At 42.4% G+C, this 9,531-nt stretch overlaps 1 long non-coding RNA gene across 1 annotated transcript; it reads right to left on the bottom strand.

Annotated features, from left to right (window-relative positions):
- Positions 1-8,551: 8,551 nt before the first annotated feature.
- LOC140266674 (uncharacterized) lies at positions 8,552-9,018 on the bottom strand. Its single transcript, XR_011907165.1, has 3 exons — positions 8,891-9,018; positions 8,675-8,770; positions 8,552-8,583 (listed from the first exon to the last, which is right to left on the bottom strand). It is a non-coding gene; the product is annotated as an uncharacterized lncRNA (long non-coding RNA).
- Positions 9,019-9,531: the final 513 nt, after the last annotated feature.

The following is a 9,531-nucleotide window of genomic DNA, read 5'->3' as shown; positions in this document are numbered from 1 at the left end:
TGCGTCAGAAAAGGATGAAAAGCCCATGCTGGGTTGGGATTGACTTGCTGCCTCAAGTGGATTAGTTCAAGTGTCTTGTGGTCTTGTTCATGAGTGGGAGTTGAACAGAACAGGAGATTGACAGGCAACATCTTCAGTGATATGGATATTATGTGTGGTGTTGATAAGAGAGCTGAGCCAAAAGGCAAAGCTGTCAATTTACTGGTTGATTTATTTTCCAAAATTCACCTGTGGTCATAAGCTGTGAGAAGTGACCAACATTAGACTTATAGATGGTGTGAGCAGCTCAGTCATCCAGGTGGGAGTAAGAGGCCTAATAATATACTTAGTCAATCAGAAAGATCTTCAGCATTGGTCAACATCTGCCACTCTTGTTTTATCAGTGTGTCCACAGCTGGTGTTGTCAGATTCAACAACATCTGCTTTCTACTGCATCTGTGGGTAAGAAGGCTCACCCTGGCTGGCTATTCTGCATAGGGACTTGGTACACAAGAAGAGGGACTGCAGCAACAATGGGAGGCAAACAGCTAACTTAACATCCATCCATCCATTTTCTATTCCCGCTTAATCCAACTCAGGGTCGTGGGGGGGCTGGAGCCTATCGAAGCTGTCACTGGGCGAGAGGCAGGGTACACCCTGGAAAGGTTGCAGGTTCGTCTAAGGGTCACACAGAGGCAAAGGACACAAACAACCATCCACACTCACTCTTAGGGTCAATTTAGAGTCACCAATTAACCCAACGTGCATGTCTTTGGGCGATGGGAGGAAGCCGAAGTCTAACTTAACTTGTCAGACATAATTTTTTCACATTTCTCCAGTATAACCAACACTTTCACAACAATGTGGCCATGTGAGGCGAAGAAACAGCAGACCAGTTGATGTATATGACTTAAAAGAGACCAAACCTGTCTGACATTGTCAAAAAAATCATGCAGTCTATGCTTCTTACGCAGGTGTAGATCGCTTGTCTTGACTGGCAGTTGAAGGTCTTTGCAGTGGGTTTAAGTGCTGTTTTCTTTGCCCAGATGCAGGCGTCTGGTCACAGCTGGTTCTTCCGATTGGTTTTGATGTTTCAGAGCGCTCAAAGTGTTTTAGAGGATTTTTCACACATAAGATATGCAAACAATGAATGAATGAGGAAAAGTGTGAGCGGCTGTGCAGGTTATTTTCCAGTTTTATTTCATGGATTGGACTGAAATTCATTCTGACCATGAGTTGTGAATTTTCAAGCAGAAAATTTGCCAATAAAACAATGTTAATAATATTAATTCCTGAAGAAAGATAAATACTGTACATGCTGTGTTTTCAACTGAATAAACACACATCAACAAATTCAATGAGATGGAAACAGAGACATCTATTTTTTCCACAATAAGTGTATCTGGTCCTGAGCCTTCCGTGGTCTGGGAATGCACTACTCTTAAAATAAACTGTGTCTGTTTTTGGCGCATACATCAACTAGATGTCATGGATGTAGGGGAGGCGAGACTCCCGAGCTTCTGTTTCTAATCTGCTTAAAAGCCTTTCTATCCGTTCCGAAAGAAAACGACTACAAAGTATTTATGCTCAAGTGGGCCACTCGTTGTTTCCTTGACATCAACACAAGCTAATATGACACAGTGAAAACCATGTTTATGCTGTGGTAGAGTGTCTGTGCCTCAAATAGTTCTGTTAGACACCAAACACACGAGGGAAAAATTCACAGATCGTGAGGTAACCTCAGCTTCTTTCTGGAGTTTTCACAGTTGCAAAGGTACCTCTTACCTCGGAACATCACAAAAAAACATCGGGCTTCACATTTTTACACTGTCTGCATTAGTGTTTTTGAGATATAGATGTGTATGGAATTAGCGCCTCATGACTGATCAAATCTCTTTAAAAATTGGCAACAGCATTGCTAAACAGTCCCTCTGTTGGCTCATATTGTTAAAGTAGCTTGAGAGGGCAAAAGTTGTAAAATTGCATTTGTTGTAAAACTGTTTGGTTTTCCATAATGAGAGATAAAAGTGAGATTCTCAAACAGGTATTTTCAATACAAAAGTAGTTTGCAAGTAAGCTTATTTTCATCATATATGTATCCATGTTCTTGATCCCATGACCATTTAACACTACCAGCTGAGATTCACACACACATAATAAACTTGGATGGCTATAATGTCGGCTGTCCCTCTCCCTTGTCAGTAGATCGTAGAATTCGAATAAATTGAAGAAACTTTATTCATCAGTTAGGAACTTCTTTTGTACAGAGTACCCCTGTGAGTACAGTTCACAAACCCAACCACACAATACAACACACACATCACATACAGTCAATCAACAGTGGTACATTAAACTTCCAGAGCACAGGGAATACCTGATAAATAGAACAAGCACTAGAGTTAGATTAAAAGTAGATAGGATAGGCACTTTTATAAGTAAGATTAAAAGATAGATGTTGGATGGAGGCACAAAACGTGACAGGGCTCTCTTAGACATTAATGGGAGGGATCTGTATCCCTGGCCTGGAGTTTGAAACTGTTTGTGTCCTTTTAGTTCCGTCCTTCTGTTAATAAACACCAAAAAGTGTGGCAGACTAATTATTTTTCTGCTTATTGTCATGAATTTGTTTGTCATGATGCATGATCACCTGAACCAGGCTGAGACTTTAACGGCTGTTTAACATGAATACGTTATCTGCTTCCTGTGGTTTGTGAGGTGTCACTTCCTCAGACTTCGGTCACTTGCCGTATTAATCTTTCAGTTCATCGTTCTAATTTGGTCAGATATGTTTTTAACATCTCAACTTTGTGCGTTTGATGTCCTCATCGAAGCAACACAACTCTGGAAATTTGACCTTTGACCTCAGTTTCACTTTTGAACACGTTGTTTTGCAAAGGTTTATTACAGAGACAGTTCTGTGAGGCTAAACACTTCATTTTTCTGAGCCTCATCACCAGTAAAGCTGATGCCTGACCAACAGTATTCACTGCAGACTTTTTTCTTGCTGTCCAAACTACAGAGACGTAGTTTAAAGCTGAACTATTGGAATTTAGAGTCACATTAACAGCACACTGAGACACAGTTAAATCTGATTTAAATGCATTTATTTTCCAGTACAAATCCAGCTGTTCACCCAACAGATAGAAGGTTTCCTTATAAACATCACTGAGCAGTAGTGGAGAGATGAAGCAAACATTTGCTCACAAATAACAGAATGAAAAGAAAAAGATAAAAATACGACTTGAACAGATTTTTTATATATATATTTGAGATTTTGGAACACAGCTAATATCTTTCATGCAACTGATTTTACTATTTCATTTAAATATCGATCAATTCTAAGTACTTAGAAAGACAAACAGGATTTGTCTTTAAGGTATGATGTCGTGTGGTGCGTCATGTTTTAGTATCAGTGGTTAAAGAGGTGTTAAAAAGACTTTTATTGTGGCTAAACTTGTGTGAATGTGTTTTATTTTTATTTTCAGCATCATCGACAGATGGAAGAGGAACCAGCACCAATACATGAATATAGTTAGAATAGATATAGAGAGAATACATGAATGCAACTATAAATCATTGTTTTAATCTTTTATAGTTTGTTTCACAGGGTCAAACAAAGCTAAGAATCGTTACTTCAGGAATTACGTACTTTTAGTCTTGTTCTTTACCTTAAAGTGAACAAAAAGACCAACTCACTTCAATTTATGATGTCATGTGTCACATTTTGTTTTTGTATCAGTGGTTAGAGAGGAGTTGGTTTCTGCTGGCTGCTAAACTTGTATTTATGTGGGAGCAGCAGCAGCAGAGGTCTGGTGGTTTCCTTTGTTTTATGATTAAAACTTCAGCAGGTATGTCACAGTAGGGCCTATTAATCAGTCTTCTTTAACTACCACTTTATGATGTTTTGCGCATTATGTTTTTTTTTTCTTTGTCCTATATTGATTGGAGGATTGCATGTTTTACTGGTTTTATTATTGCATGAATCATGTTATTTTACAGTGGTTTTATTGGTTTATTATGGGGACTGATGAGGCGCACCTGCAGACTGATTTGTGTGACACCTTCAGTGCATGATTGGCGCAGCAGACAAGCGCTGGGATTATTTGATTGCGGACCGGAACTGGCAGACACGAGTGGAGCAACAGACTACATTTGGGATGGCAGGTCCGAGTTTTTGCGACACCGAAAGAAAGCTGTCACGGCACGCGGGCTGACTTAGCGAGGTCATGACGAGACCGGATGAGCGTGGGAGAACGAGCCAGGAGGCCGGAGAAAACTTGGTTCAACGCCTACAGAACGATAGCAGCCGCTTGAAAAGGAATCAGTGCGGAGCTGCAGTGCCGGAGCAAAGGAACGGACGGACGTGGACCCCCCCCTCTCCCCTTGGATTATATTATCTTTTTTTAATTGGGACTTGTAATCCACTTTTATTTATTTTATGATTTTATTGTGCTATTGTAGGAATTTTATTCTGATGTTTTGGTTTTACTGTTTTAATTCATTATTCAAACTGTACATGGCAAGTGGAGTCCTTAACAGAGGAAATCTTTATTGGCTGGTGTCAAAGAATCTTCCACAGTGTGTGACAAGTATAATTCGAAACAGTTAACAATCACATCTCATTAAAGAGAAGCAAACCATACATGGAAAAAAAAACTGCAGCCTTATGTGATGCATAATTTACAGTGGATGAAAAGTATAATCTGATAAGATGTGTTTACAGAGAAAAGTGTCCCGTCAATCTTACTAATATTTCTGGTTTAAGAAACATCCAAATATATTCTCATGGATATAACCTAAAGCGATCTGATGAGAATTTAAAGCTTTTATTCAGAATCGGACATTTTGTACAAGTGCTGAAATGTAACATAATAAAAAAGAATTTTAATGTTGAAAAGAATTCAAATTGAAAGCTCTAACATTTTTCTGCCACTTAGACAAAAATATTTATGAGAATTTTAAATAAAGGCCAAGAGGTTCGTCCCCTGAGCTGTCAAAATAAATAAAGGCCTTTTCCTCTGTTTGAAGAAACGCTGTATTTGAATATATTTGTGTAAAATACTGAACCTTATTGGTTAACACCCTGTTCTACATAGGTCTTTCATCAAAAGCCACTGAACAGATATCAGTTGAACAGTTACAGCAGATCACAAACAGCAGCAGCAGTTTATCTTCTCTGAGATCAATGAATACAACGCTGCTTTGGAAAGAAACAAACATATTTCAATCTCCAGCCAAATGTTGCAGTTTAAACTGAAGTAAGCATGTGGAAAAATAATTCACAGAGTGATATTACTTGTTCTATACTGATAGCATCCAAGACTTCAAAATAATGGTCATACTACTGGTCAGTGGAGTCTGACAGAAGCAGATGGATCTGCAGTGTTTTCATACCACACTGAACCTTCATCTTCATCATGGTGCACCTGAGGAAAACAACACAAAACACATTGTGTAAGACTGAGGTTGTACATTGCATTATTGTTGTTTTGAACTGTCTTATTCAGTCATGTTTGTCTCATAACTGCATCTTCTTTACTTTCTGTTACATGTCTTTGATCTAGATTTCCACCACAGTGAATCCTTTGCTCAGATAACCACTTAAATTCAACAACACAGTCAGTTCAGTATTTTCTTGTCTGCCATCTTCTCACTTTTGTTGGAACACAGTTAATAATTAAAGCTGCAAGTAGCGATGATCGGGCCTGAGCTGGTGCGCACGTCGGGGTAGCTGTTGGACACCGGGTGACGCGCATCGGACAGCACAGCTATCCGTCAAGGGTAAAGCAGGCTGTGGGAATTCCTTGTATATCAATACATCATCATCAGGGTTTTTGAACATTCGTAGGGGGCGCATTTTGCCGTGTGGGCATGTGGCCATTTTGCTCCGGCCACACACAATATTCTTTACATACGTAGGAGGTTGTCAGCGTGGACATGTGTGCCAAGTTTCATGACCTTGCGATGATGATAGGGTTTACAAGTAGCAGCAGGTGGCGAGTGTCAGTATGCGCATATGTATGCAGTCAGGACAGAGTCCCGGGTAAGCCAATGAAGTTTGGTGAAGATAGGAAAATGAATGCACAAGTTCTAAATTCATTTGTGTTTTGTGGCGAGCAGTAGCGAGTTGTAAAAATTTGAGGGTCTTCCTCGGACAAACCCTTCAGACTTTGGAAAAGTTGATCATAATTTTTAATCCTCCATGGCTGAAAAGTAATCTGGCCAAGTTTGAAGCCATTGAGATTAAATCTGTAGGAGTTTGATATGTGAGGTGTGGAAGCAGGCAAAACGGCACCAATTTGCATCCACTCAAAATGGCTTCCTGTGGCCAGCCTACACAAAACTAACCCCAATGGCAGGGGTATTTAGAAAATGTGTAGGGGCACTACAGAGCCATTTTGCTCTGGCCACACTCGATATTCTTTACATACGTACAAGGTCGTCAGTGAGGACGTATGTGCCAAGTTTCATGACCTTGCGATGATGATATGACTTTCAAACCACAAACACCATAACAAGACCTTCGCCGCCCCGTCATGAACACAACCATCAGACTCAGGAAAAGTTCATCACAACTTTTAATTCCCCATGGCCAAAGAGTAACCAGACCAAATTTGAAGCCATGAACATTACATCTGTAGGAGGAGTTTGATCATATGCGAGGTGTGGAAACAGAGTGACGTTTCCAACCACTAGCAGGTGGCACTATAGGTGAGTGTCAGTAAGCGTATATATGTAAGCAGTCAGGTTAGAGTTGCGGCAAGCCTATGAAGATTGGTGAAGATCGGAAAATGTATGCACAAGTTATAAGTTAATTTGTGTTTTGAGGCGAGCAGTAATGAGCCCCCGTCATGGCAGCAACCCCCAAACCGTTAGGGAACAGTTGGGGAAGCCGTCAAGCTGAGGAAAGAGTCCTATCGGACCTTTTTGGTCAGAGGGACTCTGGAAGCAGCTAATGGCTACCGACAGGCCAAGCGGAACGCAGCCTCGGCAGTTGCTGAGGCAAAAACTCAGGCCTGGGAGGAGTTCGGTGAGGCCATGGAGAATGACTTCCGGACGGCCTCGAAGAGATTCTGGTCCACCATCCGGCGTCCTAGGGGGCTGAAGCGGCGCACCGTCAACACCGTGTATGGTGGGGATGGGGCTCCGCTGACCTCAACTAGGAACGTTGTGAGTCGGTGGGGGGAATACTTCGAGGACTTCCTCAATCCTGCCGACACGCCTTCAGAGGAAGCAGTGTCGGAGAGCTCGGAGACGGGGCCTCCCATTTCTGGGGCTGCAGTTGCCGAGGTGGTTAAAAAGCTCCTCGGTGGCAAGGCCCCAGGGGTCCGTCCTGAGTTTCTCAGGGCTCTGGATGTTGTATGGCTGTCTTGGTTGACATGCCTCTGCAACATCACATGGACATCGGGGACAGTGCCTCTGGACTGGCAGATCAAGGTGGTGGTCCCCCTCTTTAAAAAGGGGGACCGGAGGGTGTGTTCCAACTACAGGGGGATCACACTCCTCAGTCTCTCTCGTAAGATGTATTCGGGGGTACTGGAGAGGAGTATCCGTCGGATAGTCGAATCTCGGATTCAGGAGGTGCAGTGTGGTTTTCGTCCTGGCTGTGGAACAGTGGACCAGCTGTACACCCCCAGCAGGGTCCCGGAGGGTGCATGAGAGTTTGCCCAATCGGTCTGGTCATTAGAGCGGTTCGCAGCTGAGTGTGAAGTGGCTGGGATGAGAACCAGCACCTCCACATCCAAGACCATGGTCCTTAGTCAGAAAAGGGTGGATTGCCCTCTCCGGGTCGGGAATGAGATCCTTCCCCAAGTGGAGGTTCAAGTATCTCGGGGTCTTGTTCACGAGTGAGGGACGAATGGAGCGAGAGATTGACAGCGGATCGTTGCGGCGTCCGCCGTGTTGCGGGCTCTGCACCGACCCGTTGTTGTGAAGGAGGAGCTGAGCCAGAAGGTTAAGCTCTCAATTTTCTGGTCAATCTGCGTTCCTACCCTCACCTATGGTCACGAGTTGTGGGTAGTGACCGAAAGAACGAGATTGCGAATACAAGCAGCCAAAATGGGCTTCCTCCGCAGGGTGTCTGGGCTCTCCCTTAGAGACAGGGTGAGAAGCTTGGTCATGTGGTAGGAGTTTGGAGTAGAGCCTCTGCTCCTCCGCATCGGGAGGAGACAGATGAGGTGGCTCGGGCATCTGGTTAGGTATTCTCCCTGGTATACCTCCCTGGTGAGGTATTCCAGGCACGTCTCACTGGGAGGAGACCCTGGGGAAGACCCAGGACACGTTGAAGAGACGATGTCTCTTGGCCTGGGAACGCCTCGGGGTCCCCCGGAGGAGCTGGACGAAGTGGCCAGGGACAGGGACACCTGGGTTTCTCTGCTCAAGCTGCTGCCCCCGTGACCCGACCCCCAGAAAATCTGTAGATGATGGATGGATGCACAAAGAATAATAATAACGAATGATAGGGCTTCACTGCCTTGCAGCTCTGGCCCTAATAAAATGATATAATAAACATGAGTTCTGCTCTGTAGAGTAATTTACTGTCATTCTCATTTGAATAATCAGTGTTTAAACTCACAGCGTTTTCTTCCATCTGTGTTTTGCTTCCTGAAACAAAAAAAAAACAAAAGAGAGACTTGAGCTTCAACAGTAAAAATCCACTTTTAATGATGAAATCTTTCCTCTGTGAGTTTTTCACCTTTAGTTTTTCTCCACATGTTGACGATGACAACAGAAATAAGCATTGTTGCTAAACCCACAGACACGATGATGCATCTCAACAAATATGGAAAATCTGACAATGAAACAGTGATGTTTTTATTTCATCATGACTTGATCAGAGAAAATCTTCACCAACAGCCAAGTGTCAGTCTGACATTCAGATTTTACTTTAAAAAATGAGAGATTCTGTCACCGCTTTGTTGTTGGGATGGATTGTTGGTTGTAGATGTTTGTTTGTCCGCTGATGTTGTCCATTTGGGTTGTGTTACTGATGTTGATTTTGGTGCTGATGTCACAAATTCTGATTTAGTTGTTTTTTCATCTTTACCTGAAGAAGAATTAAATGTAGGAAAGAGTTTATGAGACCATGATCTGAATAATTTACCTTTAAAATAACAGATTTTAAAGAATGACTCGAGAACAAAACTCCACTTTGTGTCTACAGCGATCATATTCCAACACAGAGCAGAACAAAGTGACTTTATCATTGTTCTGCTGTTCAGTCACTGCTGAAGATGGAGATATTGTGAGAGAAAGACAACAAGAGTAAAATGAACTTCATCACTGTGATCATAATTATTGTGATGTTTCAGTGTGTTGTTCTAACAAGACAGTTTGAGCTGATAACTTTATGATGTAAATACTCACTGTTAATAACAGACAAATCAACAATAGAGTCTGGTCCTTGTTGTTCTCCTGATATGAACTGTCTGCAGGTGTAACGACCATCATCCTCATCTGTGACCTTCTTTATAACCAGAGAACAGTTCTCTGTAACACTCAGTCTGTCGGATTTAGCTGCTGCTTCTCTGTGAATATGTCCACATTCAATCA

The sequence above is a fragment of the Leuresthes tenuis genome, unplaced genomic scaffold, assembly GCF_036924035.1.
Source record: "Leuresthes tenuis unplaced genomic scaffold, fLeuTen1.0.hap1 SCAF_13, whole genome shotgun sequence".
In the NCBI taxonomy this organism is placed as follows: domain Eukaryota; kingdom Metazoa; phylum Chordata; class Actinopteri; order Atheriniformes; family Atherinopsidae; genus Leuresthes; species Leuresthes tenuis.
Note: the sequence above shows the minus strand (reverse complement) of the source record. Positions and strands in the feature narration are given on the sequence as shown.